General features: G+C 43.1%; 1 protein-coding gene across 1 annotated transcript in view; it reads left to right on the forward strand.

Moving 5' to 3' along the window:
* PTPRM (protein tyrosine phosphatase receptor type M) overlaps positions 1 to 27,656 on the forward strand; it is a 1,525,420-nt gene that overhangs the window by 843,481 nt on the left and 654,283 nt on the right. The gene's annotated exons all lie outside the window — the stretch shown is intronic.

Raw genomic sequence — 27,656 nt, forward strand, 5'->3', positions numbered from 1 at the left:
ATGTCAAAGTAAGTACATATGTAAAACACAGTACATGTGAGAGTTAACATATATAAATAACTGTGCATTAGAGCCAGTGAATGTGTGAGTGGCTGTATGGATCATTGTTAACTTTTATTAGGGATTATATAAGAGAGTAAATATGTGTTAGAATATGTTTCAATAAGTAAGGTGTGTATAACTGTATAGTTGAGGAATTGGAGGTGTGATTGATTCTTTGCATGACTGTCTAGGTGTATGAGTAACTCCATGGATGAGTGACAATCTGTGAGTGTCTGTTTTCACTGAGTGTATCTAAGGATATATCAGAGTCTGTAGAGGTTCATCGTATTAACACATGAATGATGTCATCTGTGATGTTGTCAGTGATGTCATTTGAGTTGTCATCAGTGATGTCATCAGTGATGTCATGTGAGATGTCATCAGTGATGTAATTTGAGTTGTTATCAGTGATGTCATCAGTGATGTCACTGACCATGTCATGAATGATGTAATATGTGACTTCATCAGCAGTGGATTGCGGGTGCGCGATATATAGTTAGCGCATCTAACTATATATGGAATTTCAATGGTTTTATGCGAGTAAAATAAGGTTTTTTAAATGCTAATCCCTAACTATATATGGTCTATAACCTATGGTTTTTTCAGTGAATATATATATATATACACACACAAACACATATATATATATACACGCACACACACATTTTAATATATATATATCTCTGTAGAATGAAAATTAAAGACTTGCTCGCCCATGCTGTGGTATGTTCCATATGGCAGTATATATATATATATATACAGGAACCCTTCAGCAAAAGGAAGAGGCCACACGGGGAATCCAATTTAGGAGGCTTTAATATAGACAGCATGCAGGCAGAATGCATTTCGGCCAACGGCCTTCCTCAGACGCCCTCTGCTAATCAAACAGCACCACCAACTTTGCGCCTCATAATGCTCCTGCTGTTCCCTCATTGGTGAAACAGAAATCCCTCTCCAATCACGTGGACGCCCTCCAGATGGAGCACTGTGAGCACTGCATCTCCCAGATTGCATCAGTGCTGGGCAGGTATTGCGTGGAGACAACGAAAATTAAGTCCATGTGGGCAGGAGTCCTGCAGGGCAAGGCGCTGTGTGCCTGATTAAATAACAGTCCCAAAAAGCCTCCTTAGGTCCCCGCATCCGTTTTCCACCCCTTGGCAGTGAGCATGCTAGGCTGTGAGTTCCAATTATAATTAATCAAAGCTCCTTGTGAAGTCACAAGCCGCCCCTGGCGGCGGCCCCTTGCTGTACTCACACGTCGAGGTGGGCTGACACCGATCCAATACCGTGGACGAACAGGGAACTGCAGATGCAGGAACCAGAATGGCAGCCAGCCACTTAGTGAAAACGAGGCCTCTTAGCGCGCCTCTGGCAGACGCGAAGAAATGCACAGGAACCCTTCAGCAAACCAGCAAAAGGAAGAGGCCACACGGGGAATCCTATATATATATATATATATATATATATATATAGTGATTGTGCCAAATAAAACTTCACTGAAGAAATGAAATGGGCTGCAGTTTGTTGTTTGTAAGATAACAAGAACAACTTTTCGTTGGATGGGTATATATATATAGCTGCAATGCATTCCTAGTGCACCCCTTTGTGGTTACTCCTATGTTCTGAGTAGACTGTGCAAAGAAATTATAGATGGGATCTATTCACCTTGTCAAAGGACGGATCATTAGAACAGTGGTGTTGGTAGAGAGCTTCACTGAAGACCAGGGCTTGTCTAAGAGGCAGAATTCGACTCCCTGTTTGGTCCAGTGTTTCATTACATGTTTTTTTGTTTTTCCATGTTTATAATGAAATGTTCTACCCTCCGGTGCGCCGAGCAGCGTGCAATAGCACATGGTTATATAGCTGATTCAGGAGTTGCTCGCCGTTAAAATAATACACTGTGTTCCCATTTAAATTTTCTTGCAAGCAAATAGTTACGTATGCATATGTAATGAAATACGTTATATCAAATAAGACAATTTGCAGTTTTATGGGGCTGAAGCAGATCAGACCAAGTGGATGTCTGTTTTTGCTTCTAACAGTGGCGCTTCTGCTTGCTTCAAGAGGGCACCAGGTTGCGAATTTTTATGCTCTGAACCATATGATTGTCGGTCAGCAACATCAGAAACCATTTTGCGATACCACGCGCTTTTAGCAGCGCGAGATCATGGCCAACAACACGTGTCACTGCTTCCACATGGGTTCATTATCTGGCCTGTCTGGTAAATCACACGGTAGATCTACTTCTGGGAAACATCTCCATGCACAGTGAGAGCTCGCAGAGGACATTAGATGTCCCTTTCGCCAGAGCTTTTGAATCATTTGTATTTGCTACATATAGAAATAATACATTTGCCATTGACAGAGGGAGCAAGCACAGAAGCACAAATATTGTTGTAATTGTTGGGTCCCAAGTAATAGGACGTGTCTGTCTATGAGGGGTAAATACGATTTAAATTAACAAAAACCTCCTTGTCTTTCATGTTGCTGTTTTCTTCCCCTTCTGTTCACACATGCTCAGCCTGGAAGTGAACATGCCCTGGTTCAAGTGGACAGCATTATTGGCCCATCCCAACATTATTGGCCCGTTCTAGCATTATTGGCCCGTCCCAGCCTTATTGGCCCATGACAGAAGACAATAACAAGGTTGTCCTGCCTTTCAAAGCTGGTAAAGCCTCTGCAGTGGAATACAAAGCTATTGCAAAATCCTGCTTAAAGCGGCCTATTTTAATAACATATTTGTTTCCCTATAACCTCATGTGGTGTTAACTCACCCTCTACCCTGCCCCCCATGATTCCTGGCGGCCTATCTTCCACTCATTGCATGGCCAGCATACTCACCTTCAGCAATCATTTGCATGAAAAAAAAAATGGCGGAACTTCAAGGGTGGTGGATGCGGAGAGGGGTCACGCCCTGGCTATGTCCCTGTCTCTTGCTCTGCCAAATTTTTGGGGCAGTGTCTCTCGTGGGATGGCGATACAGGGCTGAGGAGTTTTCCAAAGTAAGTAGGCAAGGTACCAGCGGTGTCAGAGAGGAAGATGTGGGTTCTCCTCCCCCATCAGTGACTCCCTCAAAGAGCCAGTGGGGGAAGAGGAAGCCGCCTCTCCCTTTACACGCTCTACCACCACCCCACTTCATCCTGTCTCCTATCACACTCCACCCTGAGCTCTGCAGGAGCTGTGGAGTGCGGTGAGGCCTGTGGTGGAGTACATTATAGAAAGTGCTCCTATAATGATTATGCACAGATGAGTTCCAGGTGCTGTGGGAAAAAAGATGTGCAAGAGTAGAATACGATGCCCAAAGTACACCCTTTGCATATAAGGAGTAGGTTCTATCTTATAATAGCAACTCCAGACAATCAAAACGCCAGTACCTATCCGCACAGAGGAAAATACATTTACAGTTTTTATTACAACCTATTGTCATTTCAGCTGCCTAGTCACAAGCACAAAAACTCTTCCGCTCCCGTTAACATGCTCACCCTGTCTCTCACTGGTAGCTCTAATTTCCACCTGTATCAGAGATACATAAAACATAAAAAAATGCCCTTTTAATGAAAACCGAGCTAACCATGAGTTCAAATGCGCAGTTTCTGCCTTCCTGATGCTTATGAGACTGTTTGTTACATTATGATAATTCCCCCCTTCTTGTGGTTTATGGGACTGTTTGTTGTATTATGATAATCTCTTCCTTCCTGTGGAATATGGGACTGTTTTTTACATTATGATATATCGCCGCCTTCCTGTGGATTCGGAGACTGTTTGTTGCATTATGATATATCTCCGCCTTCCTGTGGATTTTGAGACTGTGTGTTGCATTATGATAATCTCTGCCTTTTTGTGGAATATGGGACTGTTTGTTGCATTATGATAATCTCTGCCTTTTTGTGGATTATGGGACTGTTCGTTGCATTGTGATATATCTATGCCTTCTTGTGGATTATGGGACTGTTCCTTGCATTAAGATATATCACTGCCTTCTTGTGGATTATGAGACTGTTTGTTGCATTATGACATATATCTCCACCTTCCTGTGCATTGTGAAACTGTTTTTTGCATTATGATATATCACCACCTTCCTCTGGAATGTGAGACTTTTGCATTATGATATATCTTTGCCGTCCTATGGATTATGAGGCTGTTTGATGCATTATGATACATATCCACCTTCCTGTGTATGGTGAGACTGTTTGTTGCATTATGATATTTGGTCCGCACACTGGGGCTGTGAGAGGGTGAGGACAGTAGAAAAGCTGGCTGGTAAGTCTGTTATGGGACTGGTGAAACTAAGGAATTGCTTTCACGAAATTTGTAACCTGACTCTCGGTTTATAACGTAACAGGGTGACAGTCTACTAACAATATTTTGTACATCAGGTTTCAGAATCTGAGCTGATGCCTTTGCAGGAACCTACGTTTTTAAATTGAGCATTCCTATCTCTTGCACCATTTACAATTTTCTCTACTATCTGGAATGAAAACACCTGTGGGCAGCAGATTACCAATATTGTCTACCCAAAAGAAAAGCAGGAAGCTTACTAGAATGTAAGTGTTTCTGTTTTTCACCAAGCATGGCTCAGTTTTGCTTGGAGTTTCAGTGAACTAGCGCATTCGACGTTAGCAGCTCTCCACTATGCAGCTGGCCAGTTCATTTAGTGTAGAGTGACTCATTTCACCTGCTGCCATGTTTGGTGATATGGTCACCCTGTCATAGAGGATATGGCTCTGACACAAGAGCTCGAGTCTCCAGCTCACCTCGAGCAGGCCGCATGCTGGCAGTAGCTCCAACGCAACGACCTGGTCTTGGGGTCATCTAGTGCTGCTTGGGACACCTGAGGCAGGTCAGATACAGCCAGAGGGCAGTGATGCACCTCACTCTGATGGCTGAGTGCCTACCATGTTTCGAGACGAATGCAGCACTTTCCTCTCTTTAACTACCCGGATCATGTACTAATCCCGGTCACATGAAATCTGCTCACAAAACAAAACATTTATTACTTTCCAAAAGGCCACTTGGAGGGGTGCATGCAGCATAAGAGACATCACTAGTAAGATTATTTACAAACATTTCATATATGCAGGCAGTTCTGTGTTTTGTGCCCTCTCCAGGAAGGGGACGCTCTAGGAGCAAAGAGCAAGCCAGGAGGGACATTGGTCAGTTGCGTAACAAAACGTTAGGGGGCTCCCCTGTAAGATTTGCTGACTGGGCCCCTCACACTCACCTCAGTAGGGGCTGAGGGGGCCCATCCAGTATAGGGAAGCCTGGGTGCCCCCCGCACCGCAGGTGTTGTGGTGGCCTTCGTTACTCCCCTGACAGTGGCACCCCTTCCCCCTTTAGCTCCGTCACTAAGTGATGGTGAGCATGAGAGTTCCACTAATCCATTCATTTTAGCTGTCACTGCACTGTCCTCAACTTTTACTTCCACATTCACAGTCAAGTTTCATCCATGATTTTTTATAATATGTAAAGGGATAATCTATGTTAAAAGATGTTTGATATTAGAAACAGTGTATGGTGGGAAGGAGATGAAAAGTCACCAAACCAAGAAAAAAGCAGTAAATGACAGAAAGACAGTTGTTCCAATAAAATTAAGAAGCTGGAAAATCCATTTTAGCTAAACCATGACATGGTTTGTCGCCCCCTCCCTTTTAACTATTGAACCATTTGGCCAATTTGCATTATCAGCAAGGAAGCTGGAACTGTGTTTCTTGTGTTTGGTCTAAATTTGTGAAGGGGAAAAGAGGGATCAAAGTTATTCTTTTATTCCCCATGGAGAGAGGTGGGAATTGAAACTGTAGAGGTTTCATTGCAAATCTGTCATGTATATGCAAACACACAGATCTTATTAATGTTGCTCATATTTCAGGAATAGTAAGAACAATTAATTAAGAAAAAAACATCTTTAGGTTAAAAGCAAAATGGATATGTTGTTTTCCATCTTTCCTGGATGAGAAGGAGTGCCCGATTCAGGTTATATGGAGAATGTGGAGTCAACCAAAAAGAAAAGAATTAGTAAAATAAAACAGAAGGATGGTAGGACATAGCCGTGCACTGACCAAGGGATATGGGGAGCAAGCAGCTATTGGTGAAGCAAGAGCTGTAAATAATTAAGAACCCAGGGAAAGTAGGCAGAACAGATTGAAAAGAATAAAGGTAGTTGAGAGAGTGCAGCAGGGAAAAGAAGGGAGAGGGATCAGGGCAGGGGCTCCCGCCCAATGTAACATAAAAATAGCAGCCAGAAATAAATCTGACAAAAGCAAACTAGGTAAAAAGCATTTTTTACCAAGAAGCATTTTTATACTGTTAGGTTTGTGATTCTACTTAACTGTGGAAATATACCTTTTTATGGGTACAGTGGTCAGGGTCACCCTTTTGTCAACAGGTTCAAAAACCAACAAAGTAGAGATTAGCACTGGAGTAGAAATAAATAACAAGTTTATTAATCACTCATGAGTGGGACCACGTCCACACAGCACTCTCAAGTGCTGGAGGAGGTACTACACTGCCTTCACAAACCAGTGCCCTTTAAATACAGGTTTTGTGCAGTGTAAGCATCTGAACAGAAATAGGAAGATCAAGGTTTAGGACTAGTTAACAGCAAAGCAGGGCAGATAAAAAATTAATGGTCAGCAAAGTGGGAGGGGGAGCAGAAGCGCTTATGGCAGCAGTAAATGATTGACATTTAACAGATGTACTGGCAGCTACAACCAGTGGCGGCCCGTAAGTTTTGGGGGGAGGGGGGCGGACGGGACACACACACACACTCTCACATACACATAACACTCACAACCAGGCGCACACACAAACACATTAATTCACAACACTCTTTCCCAAACATTCATACATGCACTCACGCACGCACCAAACAATGTAAAAAGAAAATAAATCACACTTACCAGCTCTGCTCGGCCTCGGAGATTCCAGGAGGCTTTGGACTGCTGCCTTCCCTCATTGGCCGACCTAAGGTCAGCCAATGAGGGAATGCAGCAGTCCTATCGTCATCACAGAGTGGGATGGGGTCAGGGAGACTACTGACCCCACCCCACCCCACTCTGTGATGAAGTGTCACTGATTGACACTCGACCCTGGGCGCTTCAGGGCTTAGAACTGGAGCGCCCAGGTGCGAGGCAATCAGTGAGGCTATCCCTCGTCACTGAGGGGAGGGTCTCAGTAACCTTTGCTGAGCTGAGAAAGTCACGCCCAACGGAGCTGTGACTTTCTCAGCCCAGCAAAGTTCAGTTCAGGCAGCCAGGAGCCAGCGCTAAATGTGCATGTGTCTCCCCTGGCTGCTTAAACTGAAAGTGAACAGTGTCTGTCAGGCTGACTTTTGTTCAGCCTGACAGACACTGTTCCTACGGGGAAAAAGGGGGCGGGTGGGGCCCTTCCGCCCTAGTGGACCAGCCGCGCCTGGCTACAACTCTCAGCACGTACATTGCTTTTAGCTGAGTCAGGAAGTCAACTAAAATAGATAGCACAGGCAGAAATAGACAAAAAAAATTACGAAGGAAACTTAAATGGACACCACAGCCAAAATGACTGTAGCTTATGCCAAGTAAAATATTACATGTTTTCCACAGAATTTTCTTCTTGGTGAAAAGCACCTGGAAATTGGTTGGTGGGAAAGGATTATTAGACTCTATCACCAGAATTGTTTGTCTACAAATTCACATATAACTTTAACAGCATCTTCATTGAATTAAGATTTTCATCTCCGAGGCATCTTTTTTGGCTGGGAATGTTTCTGTTTAGAGAATCAAATAAGCACCTTGTGAGCCATTCATTTGGCCACATACAAATGAAGAATCAACATATGATAGCTCTATAAAGAGATAACTTGCATGTCTTTAGATTCTGTGAGCATCCGTTGTCCAAGGCAGATACGATGTTCACTGTCGACCAAAATGGCACCTTTCCTTTAATTTCCACATTTTAAACGAAGGTATTCAGATTTTCACAGGATACATCGCAGTCACTGTCTGACGAAACATTTACATTGGACCATGCTTTGAGCTTTCTACACTTCGCGTCAGGCACTTAAATGATAGACAGCAGCCTTGTGTTGGAATTATCTGGAGGAGTCACCTCAGATGGTTGATTTCTCTTACATGGGAATCCAGAGAATAAGGTATTTCAAAAACAAGCTGATCACAGCACTGGATCTTGTGACATTTTCTTTATCTGGTGTCAACTCAGTAACCCCAAGCATCCGTACTAGCCCTTAAAACGCATTGTGCTGCACAGCGGGAAGTACCAAAGGGAAGCCAGTGCATAACGCTCTTCCATGCTGGTTCAAATGATATTACTGGAGTGCTTCAAAAGTGTGAAGAAGAACACAGTGGAGTCCATCCTCTGGAGAGTGAGCATGTCTGGTGCAATATTGGGATTCTTCTAGCCACCTCCTTGAAAGGGATCTGGGCCTCAGTCAGTTGAGTGGAATATGTAAGGAGGGGTTTGAAGATTAAAGAGCCTTGGCTATCGAAGAATAAATGAAGGGGGCAAAATAACCTTTAATGGAATCCGTTCAGTTTGATCAGTGAAGACGTACACATACAAGCAAATGGCCTGTGCTTGCATTCTGAGGTATGTTACACACAAATGAAAAGCTGCAGGGATCGACTTATGCTTATGTTTCTCTGTATAATAAAGTAGAAAATGGTTCTAGTTGAAGAAAGTAAAATACCCTTCAGCTCAATGCGGAACTGCTGCTATTACCCACATCATTTCAGAGAAGATTGCGCCAGACATATAACACCACAAATCAGCTTTACAGAAAGTGATTTAACTGTTTGCCACCAGAGCATCATATTTCATTCTGAACGTTTTTCAAAACACAGCGCCCTTGGAAAGTGCAGAGATTTGTCATGTGAACAAGAAATGTGTTAAAAGATACAGGTAGTCAAATTCTCACTGGATGTCCGTTCAGAAGCCCAAAGGTTTCTCATTGCCCCCCATACAACAGGTTTCTGTCCTTTCTTACTGTGCGGTGCTGACAGGTAAACATTAATGAATGTCCATTAGACATATAGTTTTGGAGAAGGAAGATGGAAGACTTACCTCTGCTCAAAGGGTGCTACCGCAGAGATCTTGGTATTGAATAGAGTAACACCATTTATTTGGTGGCTATCCTTCAACCCTCGGACCAGTTCTGGTCCCAGTTAAAATTGTATATGGGTTTCGTTTTCGATCCAGACCCGACTGTAGTGTACCCGATCATGGAAGTAGTCAAAACACCAATTGTCAACCCTCCGTTCTCTGAAAAGGTCTGCAGTTCCTCAAAGCCAACCATTGATAAAAATTGTTTAGAGCCTTTCTCCGAGGGGTGATTAGATTATTGCAAAAACAAACTACACCTCCTACCTATAAAGCTCACAAACTTACTCAAGTACCCGATGTATGGGTGATTTTGAATGAATCTGCCTCACATTCGGACTGTCCTTCAACTGCCTAAGATATGCAGAAGCCGCCATCTTTTCCTTGCTAACTCTCCTTCCCTCCCTCACGATCTCCACACTTAGGTGGGATTTTTCTGTTTGTTTCTAGGACTGGTCTCCCTAACCATCAACAAGTGAAATGCAGTCAAGTTTTGTTAATGACCAGCAAACATGGAAACAGTGTCCAGGGAAATCGTGTATATTTAAATTTCCTTTTTGGATATATATATTGTGCACACCCAGAAAACCTGACCGGGTTTTACTACAAGCCGTGCGGCCCCATTCCTTACCAAAGGAGTCCACAGAGCTTGGCAAGAAACTCAAAAACTAACACACCCATGCGTACAGAAGTGTCTGGAAGGTGATATGTCATTACTCTGTAATAAAAAATGAATAAATACCCATAGGTAAATAATGAATCCATTACATAAAAGATCAAAAGCTCGCATTGTAGGCTTTGTTATTTCGATCGTGTCAGGAAACAAAGCAGGCCACATGTCAAATTTTTCAGTTTTATTTCTGGCGCCACTATTTTGATTTGAAGTCAGAAATGAGGGAGATTTTCCAAAACACTGCTGCTGTAAAGCAAGAATGTCTCCTTCAAGTTTGTCTTTTGAGAGGCAAGTGTTAGTATTTGCATTCTCTCTGTTTGTTCGGCGCGATCCATGTTTTTGGCAGACATTGTTGATTGCTTGTGCTTTTACCCAATCATTGCATGATCGACTGTCTGGTTATGCACAGTGCTTAATTTGCGAAAGAAAGAGTGCTGGTGTCCGGAGCTCCACTCAGAAGCTGGCTGCTGATGTATTTAAAATCTGGCGCGCCGAATGTCTTGCGCGAATGAATGGCTGGCAGTCTTTAATCCACTACCAGACACTCCCTGACCCTTTTTCTCACGCTTGCAGGTTCCAGCTCTCAGTTTGTGACGGTTTGGCCATCTTTTCTTGCTCAATTTTTCAGATCTGTGTGTTTCCCTCTCTTGCGATCGGTTAATATTAGAAAAATAAGTGATTGTCCCACAAAGTAGTGCTGATCCCCACCACTGGCAAACACTGTCTCAAATTAAGCACTGGGTTATGCGTGCAATATCTGAATTACTGCTGCTGAATAGGTATGTGGTAAAGACATGCTGTAGAAAGGAACTCAAAGAACATTGTGGTGCATCATGTTATGTGATGTAAAGTATGGCGTTCTTCTGAACAATCATTTCTTGTTCAAAATTTTTTTAAACAACTAAAAATAAAACATATTCTAAGACATATTTGCTAAAGATTAAGGAGGCTGAGTTTTTATTCTGTTCCAAAGTGAATAATTGAAGTGTTTTGACATCCCATTGTCATTTTAGATCATGAGTGGGAAAAAAGGTTAAAGGAGTCTGTGTTGAGGTTATGTTTTTGTGCTCTGTTGGTGGGATGCCTGTGGTGAAAGGTCTCGTCTTGTGGTAGTGAATTGTGCAGTTTCATGGTGCTTTCCCGGGTGGGATTGGGTATGTGGTGATTACTGACAAAGAGGCTTTAAAACAGGTCTGCTAGTTCACCAGAAACGAAGAGTTGCCGCGATCACAGAAAGTAACATTAAATGATCATTGGCTCAATAAAATTCCATTGCAATTTTGTAGGCCTGGAATTGACAGCATAGCAGTCAAGTAAATAGACCAATTACAATATTCGTAAAGCAGACTTGGGGTCCGCCCTTTCAACCACTGGCTTTCTAAAACCAGCTTTTTTCAGCCATTGGTTGTGATATTGTCAATCATGTCGAAGTGCAGCGCATTGGAGTAGTCAACTCTCACCTAACGATATTGGCTATTTGGGTGCATCTTGTGTCTCATCTTGAATGTTTTCATTGACCTGCTTTACAACTTCTGCCCACTCTGTCCTTTCCTGCTGGCTCCCTCCCATGTGTCTTTCTCTGTTCCTCCTCTGATATCTCTCCTGACCTCACCTCTTCCTCTACACGTGTCTCGTTTCCTCCTTCCCCACTGACCCTTCTCTCCTGGAGACTTCCTCTTAGGGTCACCAAGGCGGAGTATTTAGGTTTCTTTTGATAGAAACAAGCAACTGTTCTATTGATGGCTCCCTTGCTTTCAGCATCTTCCCCTTTTTTTGTTTCTACATTGAAATAGATCGGTTGGCAGTGGAGCCTTCACTATAGCCCTTCCCCTTTTTGTGTCACTGAAATGTGTGAGCCTTCCAACCTTTATTTAAAATAGAATCAAAAAGAGAACTTTATGAAAAGCAAGAAAGCCTGCAATACTCTTGGTCTATCATTTCTTTTCTTGGTTTAATTTGCGTATGTCGCATTGTGTCAGCACATTAAACCCAGACCTATTGGCTTAGCCAGTGCTTTATCTTAAACTTTTTATTGAAATCTAAAGCTAATGTCCATTAATAAGCACCTACTGGATCTGCTTTTTTAGGTTACCCCTTTAGTTCATAAAAATGCATAGCAGTTTATTGATTGATGTTTTAAAGGCGCGATGAAATTTTAATCTGTGGTATGTCTGATGCTTTTATGATTTATGTATTCCGAATAAAGATCTGAGAGACTGAGGCATAGCAGTTCCGCCCTGGCAGTCCCAACTGCAGTGCCAGTTTTGCACTTTGTCCAAGCAACAGCAGCTGTTTCTCAATATGTGCTGAATCAAAGCTGTTGAGCTAAAAGGAAACCACGCAGCTTTTTCCCGCCAGTCACTGCCAAAGCCCTGTTATTGTAAGCTGCATGTGCACTTTTTTGACGAGGGAAATGGATTGGATAAAGCACTCTGCTTGTAGAGGCGTTGATGGTGTAGAGACTGGTGTCTGTAGGAGGAATCCAGATGGAGTTTGTTGCTCAATTGCATTTGTCATCTGCCATAAACAAGCACCCTCCCCTTGGGCCCCACCACGGCAGCTGGGTGTGGATAGGCGCCTCACACTCGGAGGGGACATAGGGAAATGTAGGCACTACACCTTTCATACACATTATTATGTCCAACTACCTTTCCCATCTAAGCAGCTATTGTTAGCAATACCCGATACACGTTTGTTTAAACTGAACTATGAATGTGTGTATTTTTCTAAACACACATAAATTCAAAGAAGGATGTATATGTGTATACTGCAACAGTGACATTGTAGTATATTTTTTAAGGTGCACATGCCAAAAGATGTATATAGGCAGCACAATTTTAAGTGTCCACTTGCGAGTATTTCAACATAGCGCGATGGTCAACAAGGATTCCTTCTACCCAGTGGCAAGACACTTTGAGCAAGCACATGATAGCAACCTGGAGAATCTGTAGCATTTTGCCATAGACTAGGTACCAGTCGGCAGTCGGGGAAGTAATAGGGAACGGTGCCTGAGACAGTTGGAATCAAAACATATTGAATAACCATATATATTAAACCGAGACTGCAAGGCAATCCGTAGAAGAATTTGTAATATGATGGAGGTTAAGGTTTAGTTTTGAGCACATGGCACTTTATAATGTGAAAAAGAAGTTTGAGAAGGGGTGGAAAGGACGGACAACAATCACATTGCACGTTGGGGCACTTGTCCTCGATCTGCAAGTTGTTGGCTTGGGGTATGGTATCTCTGTGCCAAATCCTTGATAATAGTAGGCAAGTTTAGACATTGTTGTTTAATTCATTGCATCAGGAAGTATGAAGCGAGATGTAGATGAACTTTGGTCTGGACCACTCAAGTCACCCAGCTGTGCAATGCAGTGGAAGGAAATATCACTCACTTTGCCGACATTTATGTTGGGTGGTTGCCAGAGTGGGAAGGTGGAAGCAGCGATATGTTTTTTCAAATGAACAAAAAAGCTAAAAATAAAAAAGAGTTACATATGTGAAGGGTACCCGTTTCATTGTTGCACATTTTATAGACAGGTGGGAAGTGCCGGTGTGAGCTCAGATGGATGAGGGAAGCTGTGGGGCAGGTTCGTTTATGCCTTCCTGGGGAGCATTACCTGATACCTCTAGATAGCTGGAGGCTATAGGGCCAGGCAGTGTTGCTGCCACTACCCCCTGCATCAACTGTGACGGGCCAGGCGCAATTGGACCCAACATCTTCAGGTCTGGAGTTTCTGGATCCAATAGTTCCAGACCCAGACGCAACAAGAATAGCAACTTGCAGTATTTCACCTGGGCTCATTGCTCTTGGTGTAACTCGTAACCGTGTAATAAGAGCCCCAGAACGTTGAAGTATCCGCAGTAATTGTCCTTCCAGGATAGACGTGGGCGAGTATCTGAACACTTGAGCTCTGAATGCAATCGACCTCCAGTTGGGACCTCGAGCCCATAAAGAGTCGAGATTTCATGTGGCTTCAGCCTCCCGCCCTCCCTCTATCCTCATGCACAAAGAGGTAAAAACAAGAATTAACATTTAAGGTGAAAAAAGAGAGACCCATGTAGTGACTGATTTATGCAAAGTGAAACCACAAAACCTGGATTAAAAGCAACTTTCCCATTTAACCAAATTGTGTGATCTTAGGCAAAAAAAATGTGTTTTTACCAAGCTTCCCTTTTCTTCATTATCACATATGGAAGCTCCTTCAAATATTTAATTTCAGAAAATCATCTGTACAAAAATGTATTGCGTTTGATTTAATGTTGCTCTGTCTTAAAGAATCTGTGCCACAAACACATTACAACTGTCTTGCATCTTGGTTCACTGATGCCACTGTCGCCAGGGAGGTGGCTGGGGAAGGAATGGTTCCAAGTTCTGTTTAAAACCTATCACTTTTAAAGTACTTCTTACTGCAGTACAATATTGTGGCGTATTAATGCCAAATATTCCACAAACACTGTTTTTCAGTCGTGAAGAGATTATGTGATATTTTACATAATGTTTGTTGTATGATTTACATGGCAAACATTTGCCTGGCTCTGCTCATGCACGAGCTTTAAGAGCCAGGCCAGGCCCGTGGCTCCGCGCTGACGCAGCTCACCCTGTTAGTTTGTGGACCCTCCCACCACTGCTGCAAGCCCATATCCTTTATCACCCACAAAGCAGCAAGGCGCAGCACCCCTTCCTACCAGCTGATCACTTTAGGCAAAAACATACTGTTGTGTTCTCCGCAGCGGGCGCCAAGCAGCACAGTATACTCAGGACACAGGTTAGTTCTGGTATGCTTCGTTTATTTGATATTGCATGAGCTGGTTACATATACGTCCGTCCTGTTGCTCGTCCTGGTCAAATCTGCCGTCCTTCCTGTCCCTGACCGGATGTGGTGTCCGGTGACCTGGTCACCTCCCTCATGACCCACAGGGTCCTAGTGTCCCCTAGTCTCCAGTCCTGTCATACTATCTGTCGGGTCACGACACATACGGGAGGGAGGTCGGAAATCGTAATGCTGAAAGCCAAGAAGTGCAAAGGAGATCAAATTGTGATTTATGCTCTACAAATACTATACATATATACATTATGGCATTTCCCCCACTGTACAGAGTGGAATTGACTAAGGCATAGACGCATCAAGGTAAAGTCCGCTCACAAAGGGGCAGATTCTCAGAATCTGCCCCTTTGCGACCGGTACTTTGGCATTTGGGATGCATCATCCCAAATGCAAAAATCGCAAATTAAGAAATCGCAAAATTGCGATTACTTGCATTTAAGGAATCTCAAATTGAGATTCCCTAAATGCAATGCATTAAAGTTTAAAAAATAGCGATTTCGCTAATAGGGCTCGCAAATTACCATGAAGTTGAACTTCATGGTAATTTGCAAAAACTTTGAAAAATGCACTAATGTGCATTTTATAAAGTTTCATGTTGTGCACACACATGCCCTATGGGCATGTGTGTGCGCAACATATGTGCACAGATCAATTTCAGGGGTGCAACAGGGTGTCCTTTGGACACCCCTGCACCCTTGAAATCGCATTCTCAATTTGTGATTCGCTAATTGCGATTCGCAAATTGAGAATGTCTTCCCATTCATTCCTATGGGCCTCTAGGCCCATAGAAATGAATGGGGAGGTATTCCTTAATTGCGAGTCGCAATTAAGGAATTTTAAGAAATCGCTATTTTTTCAGTGATTTCTTCATGCATTGCATTTTGCTATTCCTTAATAGCGAATCGTTATTTTTCGCTATTAAGGAATAGCAAAATGGGTTCTTGATGCATCTGGAGGTAAGTCTTTTAATAAGTTACGCTCTCACGTCCACTCGTACAGGCCAGAAAGGAGGTTAACATAGACCTCTTGAAGGATCATCTCACCCGTCACCAATAAGGCCCCGTACCGCTCCTGGCTCAGAAAGCTAAAGTAACCTGTTTCCATTATAGTTCAGATATATATACAATCAGTTGCAATCCCAGCGAGTTCCTTCCCCTTACCCAACATAGGTCCTGTAGCCTCCCTTTTTCTGTTCGTCTTTTGACAGCACATCTGTCAAGCAGACTTGTTATTAAAATATACTTTCACCAGGATTTGGGCCTTCACCTTTTAGCTATTGGCTTTCTTCAGCCAGCCTCTTTTAGCCATTCGCTGGAGACAGCCAATCACGTATTGGCAGAGCCTAGAGGCGTATTCATCTTTCATCTATTGCTGTGGCTGTTTGGTTGAATCCTTCTGCCCCAACTCCGGTGCTTGCATTTATCTGCATGAGGGACTACTTTACACCTGTATCCCTCACTGACCACTCCTGCTGGCTTGCTTTGGAGTGTCTCGCTCTAATCTTCTAACACTGTACCGTAGCATATTAAACCCAAACCTACCGGCTTTGCCAGTGCTTATTAATGTATATCGATCCATTGCTTCCCAGGCAGGCCTTCAGTATATAAAAAAGCCCACACAAAAGCCTCCTGTTTTCTCAGCTCCACCTGTAAAGCCCTGCATGGTCCCCCTCAATTACCTTTTGAGAACAGGTTGATTACCGAAAAGATTACTGTGACAGTGCCTTCTCAACGCATGGACAGTTGCCCGGAGGGCCCACAAGCCTAGGGGCCTTATGCAGACCAGAATTAAACACAAATCTTCTGTTAAACAATTGTATTCCTTTGAGTGATTGTGCAGGCATGGAACCAGTACACTGCTCTGCCCCAGAGCCTATAATGCTGTTAAGACAGCCCTGTACAGTGGTGAGTACATTTTGAGATTACTGTTACCTTGTGATATGTCATACATGTTCTTAGCATCTAAACTCTGCTATGCTCCTCTACTCAGTGATTATCCCCATCAGTGATGTTGGAGTGTTCCATACATTCTGCTCACTGCGTCGGGGTTGTTGGTGTATTGATTCGTCTTTAACCCCTCTTCCTCCTCAACGGCAGCCTGTGCGGGTTGCATTAAACTTTCATGCTCCGTAATTGCAGCCAGAGTATTGATTGAAGCATTTGATGCACCACTTGGCATTCTTATCCTCGCGAGACTCTTTGGTCTCCACAATCCCGAGCAGTCAGTCATGTGGTTAAAATGTGTAATTAGAAGTCGACTTCTTTTACTCCATGCTAAGTGGCTTAACTTGGTAGAGACATCAAATATTTACCTTATTTATTTTGCTTGCTGCTGGCTGCCTTCCATTAGTGGTCTGTGGCTTTCTCTGGGATGCGCCAGCATTCGGACGTAGAATCTGTTTTTTGCTTGGAATAGTGGTCTTCATAGGGCCTTTCATGGAATCGCGATGGGTGAGCCAGTCACCCAGTAAAAGGGTCACTCTGAAGCATGCTATGACCAGGGTTGACTCGAGTCGTTCGGTTGCCTGCATTGTGATGCGGCAAGCCTCTCTCATGCCGTGTTGATCTTCGTTTTTTTATTTTCATTCCTTCCTTCTGACTCTGCTTTACATTTTCTCACTTTCATTCATGAATTCCTCATTAAAGTCAACGCTGTGCTTTGCAGAAGAGTTTTGATTTGCTCCCAGCACCTTAATAAACGTCATTTGCGAGTGTATTAGGCAAGTAGGATTGGTCAATAGTGCTTTAACCCCTTGCATGCTTATGACAAGCCCAGCTCGTCATGAGGCACAGTGGAGCTGTGGGCTCGTCATAATGGCAGCCAGGAGTCATAACGAGTCCAGCTCGTCATGAGCCCAGCTCCACTGGGCAGCATGACAAGCTGGACTCGTCATGAGCACAGCGGCGCGTGGCCTCTTCCCCCCCCCCCCTGCCCCCCCCCTCCCCGCACTGCAGGGGAATTACCCCAGCTGCAAAGGGGTTAAAGAGTAATAAGTGGTCCCAGTGAAGAATAATGCCCCGCCTTCAACGTAAAATGTGAATCCCAAGTGATGCTGTGCTGGCCAGTGTTACTGATCAAATGTGCTAAGGCTCTGACTGGTAGGTATATCAGAAAGTGTGTTTATTAACCGATATCGCTTTTGTATTTAATAGTACTTTTTCTTGGGGTGGGCCACTATGCTGTTCTCTTGGCTGTGAGTTTGAGGGTTTTATTGGGCACAAATAGCAGCATGTGAAAAAGTGTGGAGAGTGGAAGGTGTCTCCCAAAACAGACAGTCACTCTGCCCTGCTCCTTTGTCGCTCACTAGGCACAGTACGTGTGTTCTTATAGAACCCTCACCCATATGCTAATTATGCGGCACACTTCATCATCAGTTCCTCACCTGGTGAGGTGCTCACCACCAGGTGAGCTCAACTTCGCAGTGGGAGGGAGCACGGTGATATTCTCTGTGTTTTTAATGGGATCTTAGGACACAAAACATTAAAAATATCTTCAGGGAACCCTAACCCAATTCTTCAATAAGAGGGACCTGTGATATGGTTAAACACGTAACATGAGACGTAGAGGCATTTACTGAGCCATTGTGTCTATTCTAGGTTGACATGTTTAATCTGCTTCACAAGATGTGCAGATTTCATTAGGATCCCCTGACCCTGGTACTCCTAACCTAAACTGAGCAGGAGTAATGCATCCACACGCGTTCCATGCAAGATTAGGAGATAGTTACCCAGCCCCTCTGTACATGGTGAGTTGATTGAAAACTGGAGGTTATCCACTTCTAGAATCGTGTCAACGGAGATTATCCAGGCCTCATGGGATCTAATGCGGGGGCTTGCTGGGATCAAAGGTCACTCATGCACCAATTCTCAGTGGGAATTCCCCAGCCTAGCTCTGTGGGCTGCTTCTTCTGAATGTGGACAATTAAGGTGCAGGGTTGAGCCCACCTGGTGGTGAGCACCTCATCAGGTGAGGACCCAATGATGAAGCCTGATTAGCATGTGGGTGAGAATTCTATAAGAACACGCAGACTGCCTGGTGAACCACAAGGGAGCTGGGCAGAGTGACGGCTTGTGTTGGGGGACATCCTCCACTTTTGGTTTATGAATATAAGTTGAGGGAAACAGAGGGCCTTTGCCGCATACCTGCTCCCATCCACCTCTCATTGGTTTTGGGTTGAGAGTGATGGTCAGGCAGAAGTCAATAAGTGAACATGGGGGGGTTAAACCAGTTTGTAAGGCTGCACTTCAAATTTCTTAAGGCCTGTTGAGTCAAAGGGTTTCACCCTTTCAGTGTCTATTGGCACATGTGTTGAAACTATGAGCCATGCTCCCTCTTCTGAGCACACATAAGCATCTACTGGCAGAAACCGATGTATGATTATACGGCCTGAGAGTCTAAATACATGGATACCCAAGACACATTTCGAAATCAACCCAAGAAATGCGTTCTATGTCCAAAACACCATTCACTTAGCCTCTCCTGAGGAAACCTAGGTTTGGTTCTGGGTACCAGCCTGTTATTTGAGGAAAGGGTTCGCGCAAGCATTATATACGGGTTAAAGCACACCCACTGCACTTTTTTAGAATACTACAGGACACAGAAGAGTAACGACCATGTAGAGACATAAGACAGCAGGCACGGTTTCTTTGACAGCTGGTGAATTTCCAGTTTGATTTCAAATATCCTTTTCAAGCATGGTTAACAGGTGGGTAGTTTTAAATTAACTTGTATGTTCTGATATGATGCCTGCCATTGCAGCCAAGTGGCATCCAAAATAGTTGCACCTATTGACAAAGCAGTCCCACCAACACCAATTAATACTTTGCCGACTGCGCTTCGTTGTTGTGGGTATATTCTGCTCACTGGAAGTGTGGGTTTTTATTTTATCACCCTCTTTCCTTTGCACAGCGATGGTGTTCTCACAGTCCGTGCCACTTTATATGTGCCACCATCATTGGTAAGGACATTGTGATGTAACTACTTGCTTGTAACAATTTGGTTACAGGGCCCTATTGATATCATTAGAGTGAAGTGCGGGAGCATATGACAGACTCTCGTATATTATCACGAAATAAGCTCAGGTGTCGCCTTTGAGTATATTGGGCAATTGTATCTTACTTTTATTATCAGCATAACAAAGAAGCTCACATTCTCTTGTACTTGATTATTTATGACCAGTGACATGTGACGCCAGGCTGAAAGTTAATGTTAAATGCGTAGGCTGCAGTGTGAGACATGTACAAAGACTTGATTTTTAAATTCATGTATTTTTTCACATATTTCTTCATTAAGGCTTTTGCATCAACCAGTCATAAATACCAGGTTGTTACATTAGTCCGGCACCCCATCAGAATGTCATTGAGCATATTACTTCTAACTTCATTAATAATAATAGTAATGCATTCGAAATGACAACCTCTGATTCGAAGTTCGCTGTGTACTTTTCATCAGCAGCGCACCAGAACACAGTCGTGACATGCAAATCCCTCTCTAGAGGGACCGAACAGGTGCAGGCAGGACCAGCACCACTCAGGACCTCCAGCAAGCAGAATTTCATCAAATCTCAACTCACAGCAGCAAAAAAAAAAAGTGAACGCTTAAGAATGGAGGGAGCACACAGAGAAAAGCAAAAACGAATTGACAAATGTATTCTTCAGGTTGAGGTATTCCAGAAAGCAGGGATTGAATGAATGTGTGCGAATATCATAGGTTTGTCGGCCACGGCCACCACAAACGGGCAGGATACTGGACATTGGTTGGAACCGATGACTTAATAGAGTCCTTTTGCAACTCCTAAGTTTTGTTTTCCTTTGAGTAGTTGTCGGACTACCATCTGGAAGAAGTTGTCTTCTCTATCCAAGGTTCATCACTTTTTCTGACACTCTAGTCTAATAAGCAGACATTATGTGCCCTTCGTGCATTCACTAGTCTCTCCAATCTGTCCGCTACACTCACCTCAGAAGTGGCCACACATTGTTAGAATTCATTGAATTCCTCATTTTTTTCTCTTTGCTCAGCAATAATTCTGGGGGAGTCGTTTCAGCATTCCTCACCTTAGCACACTTCTCCACTGCGGTTACCTCAGTGTCCATGGTAGCCACTTGTTTATGCAGCTCCTCAAGTGATGCCCTTAAGGCCGTCTCTCCTCGCAAAAGCCCCATCCGCCTTGCTATGTCTTTGCCTATATAAGTGGTAACAGTTGTGAGCTTCAGGGTATTGGCATTGACAATGGTGAATTTGTTGATATGTTGTCTAAAGTGTTGACAGCCATTGGAGTATGTCTTTTTAGAACTTAATAAAACGTTAGCAGTGTGGTCTCTAGAAAGAGTGAGCGATGAGACTGACCTTGGCGAATGGGTTCACTTTTATGACCTGTATTTTTTTAGACACTATAACATTTTCTGTATGTATTTGTGGGAGAGGTAAAAAATACTTTGATCAATATGTTTACAATGCGTTATGCTCAATGGAGCAAACATTTAGAAACATTTACTAATGTATTAAAGGCCTTTGCGCTGGTCTGGAGCACGAACACCATTATGATCACTATTTGAACTTCAGAGTCATTTAACAGTTGTTGGAGACCATGTGGGGGCCTTATACAGAATTGGTGCACGCTCTGGAGACTTGCCTTTTGCTTAAATACTCCAAAACTACTAGACGAAAATTCTTCAAACCAAGAAAATGTACTGAGTAATAGAAAACCGACCATGTCATATACATTCGGTAGACTTTTGCTCAAGTGTTTTGGAGTTACCCGTGGCTAAAGGTGGCTGTGGTAAATTCAATGTTATTTGGAAAAGGGACCAGGCTCGAGGCCTGTCTTGTGACGTTCAATCCTTTTGAACAACCTGTGCTCCATTTGGCACACGGATGCATTGAATTTTGAAGACCATTTGTCCTATTCTTGATGAAAATTGTTCAAGGTGGTGAAAGTTTCAAGGCGGCAATGTAGGATATGCTATTGTGTGAGGTGATAACCTAATCTGCAGACGTGCGACTGCACCTTTTTGATATCTCATTAACCTAATTTGTGTAAATATGCATTGGCAGCATTTGAACCTGTAACCAGTGAGGTGACCGCAGACAGCAGCAGTCCTATTACGACCCTGAGTAAAGTTACCCAGTGTACACCCACAGGCAGTGGCTAATGCCTGTTCCCATTTTGTCTTCACATCCACACAGAAGTTCTATCAAATTTTAAATCAGCTGTAAGCTTTGACCTTCTTTGCTCTACGCAGTTATTTCTGGAGGTTTTGGCTTTTATAGCATCATAAGTGTCTCTTATTTATGGCAAAGCAGGACTCTTATTTACAGCGGTAGGGCCCCATTTCGGTCAAATTGAGGCAGCGGTACAGTAATTGCTGTACCTGTAAAAATATTGTAATTCTCCTTCGCGGCCCCATAGAAACTGTCCTTGAGGTTGTGCTGTGACTTGAATTGAGAGTTTTTATGGCTTGGGCCATGGATCATTTTAATGGATGTGCGACTAGCCTCTGTTTGTTAAAAGCAAGCATGTTGGGTATTCCGGCAACGGTAAGCAGACTTCCTTCCTTGATGTCTGCCTCTCACCACAGCCTCCTTCCTCCCTTTCAAGGTCTTTTGGCGCCAGAGGTGGCGAGAGCCATCGTCTGTCTCCGGAAGGCACAGTAATGGCCGTGCGGCCTGGCTTGTCTCTGTTGCACATTGTCTGCGGGTTCATTCATTGAATACCTCTGCTGACGTCAGCTCACGGTTCATGTAATTTCAAGCCACTGGATTTGTAGCTCTTTTACTGGCAGCCTGCACATTAGTTCGGATGTGAACGCCGACTGGTTTTATTCACAACCACGTTTTCGAGTTCAATAACCAGACCCACTTTTAAGGATTTTACATTCTTCAAAGTGAAATTACTGCTCTGTCCACGTGAAAGTTCAAGTGTTATTAGCAAAGCAATGATAGTCAAACGTATTTTAATTAATTAGTAAAACATTTAATAACTCAAGTATGGCTGTTATATGTTTTTTTTTCTGGGGTAAAGATACGCGGTTTTATCATTGTGCTGATGTACCCGCCGTTCCATGAAATCTGAGGATGCGAGTGTAATATTTTCATAACCTAAGATGAATTTGTTAAAGGGATCAAAGTCCTGACGTGTTGTTTTATTTTGTGGCCTCTGTATGCTCGTTTTCTACTGCTAGTGAAGCTTGTCCACTGATATTCCTACAACCCCCTATTTAGAAGTGTGTATTTCTTTCCGAACACTTCCTGGTCCATACCTTGGGAGAGCCCGTGATGACCAGTGTCTGAAAGGACCCTCTGCTTTAAAGGCCTCGCGTCCTTGTCACGACAAATTCACGGAGATTACTGCCTTACTGGGGAGAATGCCCTGGACCTCATATGCTTGTGCGATGGCTTTCACGTCTGGTAATTTTTTGTATTTGTGCAATAGTCCTGAAGTGTTAGCTCCCCTGCTAGCCATCTCTAGTACTTCCCCTTCCACAGAAGATTTAAGGCATGGACAGAGTGGACCCTAACCTTTCAAGGGTTCACTTGATAGAGCCATTTTTGGTCTAACGGGAGTGTTGCCCTGATGACCTTGAGTAATTCTTAAACATATCGTTTTAAACACCGTTTCCCTTCATTTATTTTTAATATGAATTTTGTGTGAGAGTCTATTGCAGGCGTTTTTCAGAGAAATGTTGTGTTTGTTTCATGCAACATCCATAAAAAAAGTTTTTTATTTCAGGATCTCACATATGTGAAATGGGAGGGTGTCACAGAGATTATTTGCTGTAACATCAGTGAGCTGCTGCTGTGTTGCAATGTTACAAACACAAATACCATTCCTGAATATAAGATGTAAGCACATTTAGGATTGGATGAGAGCGCCTGTGCACTGTCAGTAACCTGCCAAAGAGGGCATGCAAGAGCTGAAATTGGATCCGAAATTTAAAGCTGTTCTGAACAGGAGTCCCCAAAATACATTTGGCCGAGGCCCGCAAAATCCTTAAGATGTCCCTGTCCCCTCCTACACAGTACATAGTTTAATGCAGAAATGAAATAGACAACGTTTTAATGAGCTGACCACTGATGTTTGCTTTAAGTAACTTTAATAAATATATTGATTTATGAAATGAAGCTGGAGAATTGATTATAGTTGTGTTCCCATATACCCATATAATGAGAATGTTTCCCGGCCACGAACCTCCTGTTTGGAACAAAATCTTGTAGATATGTGGCAGAGATTTTGACTTGCACAGTACCATACATCCCTATTTCTGCCTCCGGTTTTTTAAATTAAGATTGCGGCCTGATGGCTGCGTCAAAGGCTCCTGATCCCAGTGGGCATGAATTAGCCCGATCGTTTTAATCCTCTCTGTACCACAAGGCATCCTTTTGACCTAGGCCTGGATCTCATTGCAGAATATTCTGCACACCTCCTTTTAAGCTCTGCAGGGAAGAATGAGATGAATATGAGTTTAATTTACTTATTCAATTTCCTCGCACTACGCAAAGTAATACATATTAATTATGTGCCTGTGGACATGCGATATCTCTGCGTGCGCTTTATATTGTTACACTGATTAAACTCAGCTGAGGACGGTAGCGGAGGGAGAGGAGACCTTTGAAATCAGCTGATATTAAAATCTCAAATCTCTTTAAGAAGACTAACATTATCAGGAGAAGTGTTTTTTTTTTTAATATATCATGGATCAGTTCATTGGCGATTCCATGCCCGCTGTTCTGATTTATATCAGGTGCCCTTTGAGCGAGCTTCCAGTCCGCCTCTAATGTTCTGCTTGTTCCTTTATTATCACAGACCTTTATGGGAACGTTTTTCGTCACCCTGGCCTTTTTGTACAATGTGGGATTGTAATCGAGTTCATAATTCTCGCCTGGCCTTTCTGCTGTAATTAATATTTTATTATATCCGATGCTATCTCTAAATAGCACTGCCGTAGGGGTTTGAGCCACACACATAGCCAGACGAAACTGTTGCTAACTTATCCATGCTAGCAAGTTCCTTGTTATGAGCTACGACTGATAGAACACAAAATACATTTATGGGACTCGCCTAATATTCTGAGCTTTTTCTATCTGATCCTATCATGGTAAGACCAGGACCTAGAGAAATTAAGCTTGCAGAAATTAAATATAACGCACTGTGCTTCTGTTTATGATGTTAGCCGTATGCTGCCCCAAGAGAACAGTCTGCCCAGGATACAGGTATTATGGTATATAGTTTTCATTACCACGTTTTCTAGATAAAAGTGCTTCTTCTGATGAGAAGCTTCGTTGTGAGTTGGCGTTCTGAGCCCCACTAAGCGCGTCAGGGCGATACCCCACCAGTTGATTGAATAGCACCTAGCCTTTGGTCAGCCTTACCTAACCCCGTCTCCTTTCCGCCAGCTACTTAGACACGCTTTGTTCAGACACAGTATGCTAGCATACAGCGGAAGGTTTCATTTGAGATCCTGAATAGCAGAAGATTGGGTAGATTGCTTGAACGATCAAAATACCGCAGAGATTGAATGGCAGTGGCACTGAAATGCAGAACAAACCAGATTGCCATTGAAGTTCGGCAGTTTAAGCTACTTTTGAAAAGGTAGTTGTTTTTTTACTGTTCGCAGTCCAAAAATGGTTTTACTGTTCGAAGTCCAGAAAATGGCTTTACATAGTATTTAACACACTGATGAGGAAAACTGCAGATGTGTAGGTTTCTACATATAATAAATAAAAACGTGTCCAGACTCCAGCGTAAGCAATGTTGTATAGTGCACCATTCAAAGTGTCCTCTTCCCACATATGTTTAGTGGGGGATATTTGTTAAGTTATAATATTCTGCAATGACTAGATCTTCTTTAATGGTCCATTGCTTGGTAGGAGGCTAACTCCTGTAAATGTGATTATGTGCACTAATGAGCGAATGTACAGTTGTTGGTCCGATCGTACTATTAATTGTGTGAGTTTCTGTTTATTGGTGCAAAGATGCATTCATTGACCCTAATATAAATGTTTTTGTCTAAGTGTTTAGTCACTCCCAAAAACAGAGTTCTTAAAATAAATCTCGTTGTTTGTATAATGTATATTTGTTGTACTTGAAATGCATTCACGTGAGTTTGGTTACAAATGCAAATTGTTAGCAAAATGGGCTTCTTCCTAGACTTTGAGCCTGTGACTCCAAAGCTATAGCTTCTGGCTAACTTTTGTTTCTAATATATGTACTAGTGACTGATTAATTGGCTACCAGGGAATGGGAGAAGTGTGCTATACAAGCCAAACATAGGATGTCGTCTTGGAAGTTATAATAACAAATTTGTGTTTGACACATACTCCATTCACAGTATTGGCATAAGTGGTATCTGTTAACACTGGATGTTAATTCTGAGTTACAGGGCAACTCGGCTTTAGGCCAACCATCGAAGGAGGCAGCGAGTCAGGCTAGTACAGCAAATCTCAGCCAGAAGTCCACCATTCCAACTGGTCTTCGTACAGTTTAATGTGACTGCAACCTTTCTTAATGTGACTTTTTGTCCAGGACCACTCGCCAGATCTGTTAATTTCCCATTGCTGGGCTTTACTCATTCAGCCATCTTGTAACAATTCCTTCTTTCTAGCCAGCAGTAGTGCTGATCATGTTGCCTTCAGGGAATTTTGTTTTTAGCATGATAATGAATTCTGTCTAAAAGGTAGGCATTGAGCGTGAGTGGAACCAGTGAGTGAGTGTGTGTGGAGAATCTTTCCAACACCTTAAGCCTGTATTTAGCCACTGTTGTCCATTTCCATAACAGTTGAATGAATGTAGCCCCATGCAGCCCTCAGTTGTGGCATGTTATGCCTGTCATGTAAATCATTACTAGGCATCAGATATGTGTGGGGGGGAATACTGAACGGTGTCCCCTTGACACTTGACATGGAGGTCTAGGCATGAGAAAATGCCGTTTCCCATTAAGCTTGGATGATATCCCCTCTGCACTTTCCCCAACCCTTAGATTTTGTATTGCAAGGGTGTTTTGGGCTGGTCTGATCCGAGTACTCCGTGTATGGCAACAGTGTCCATAAATTGTTAATCTGTTCTTTTTGTTTTTGTCGCCCTAAGAGGGAAGGGTATGCCCAGATGTGGGTCCTGTGCTCACTGTGCCACTAGATTCAGTCTAGCCTGGCTGATTGGGGGCAATACCCTAAAACCGATCCCAGGATGCTTGTGGTCCAGGGAGGACCTGCAGGGCCTGGCAGTTCGGACTGGACTGTTCCCATGGGGAGTAGGGTCAAGACTGATTTGCATATGGCTGGGTCCAAACTGGGGTGTCCTGGTGAGCAAAAAAGTATGATTCAACCCAGATCTGAGATTGGGGGTGACATTAAGACCTACCATAATTGCGAGAAGCAAGTTCCTAAGCTGGCAGAATGTAGCAAAAAGCATAGTAGTTCATAATCAGCTCGGAAAGGCTCATGAGGTATCCAGGACACATTTGTGTTGAGGGTTATAGTCTCCACTAACTGTATCCTCATTTCCCCTGCAAAATTATTTTCATTTCTGTATGTATGTGTATTGTAATATTGCACGTTTGGCAACTTTTTATTTTGCTGAATTATGGATTTCAATCAATGTGAAGCATATCAACAAATAGGTTTCTACATGCTGTAAAACTACAGACTGGTTAACTTTCGTAGTCTCATAAATCTGTCTCATGATTCAGTTGACATCTCATGATTCTGATGACAACTCACGGTTCTGGTGAAATCTACATGCTGCTTTGCCTTTTGACTCCTAATAATTTCAACAAACCACATGTTGGCATTATAGGATTGCAATATATCTTTCATTTACATCTTTGATTTGAACTGGTGATTTTCACTGTCACATGATCAGATTCAGCTGGTCCCAATGTCTCATTAAGGTAAGGCAGAGAGGAAACGGTAGAAGTGGCCCTGTAGGTGAGGCTGTATGAGCAGATTTGAGCCTTCATGTTTAGGATGAGTTTAAGTTGATTTAAGGCCTTGAGTGTAGGGGAATTCAGTGAGCTTGCTATAGTCAT

This window comes from Lissotriton vulgaris, chromosome 4_1 (genome assembly GCF_964263255.1).
Source record: "Lissotriton vulgaris chromosome 4_1, aLisVul1.2, whole genome shotgun sequence".
Lineage (NCBI taxonomy): Eukaryota > Metazoa > Chordata > Amphibia > Caudata > Salamandridae > Lissotriton > Lissotriton vulgaris.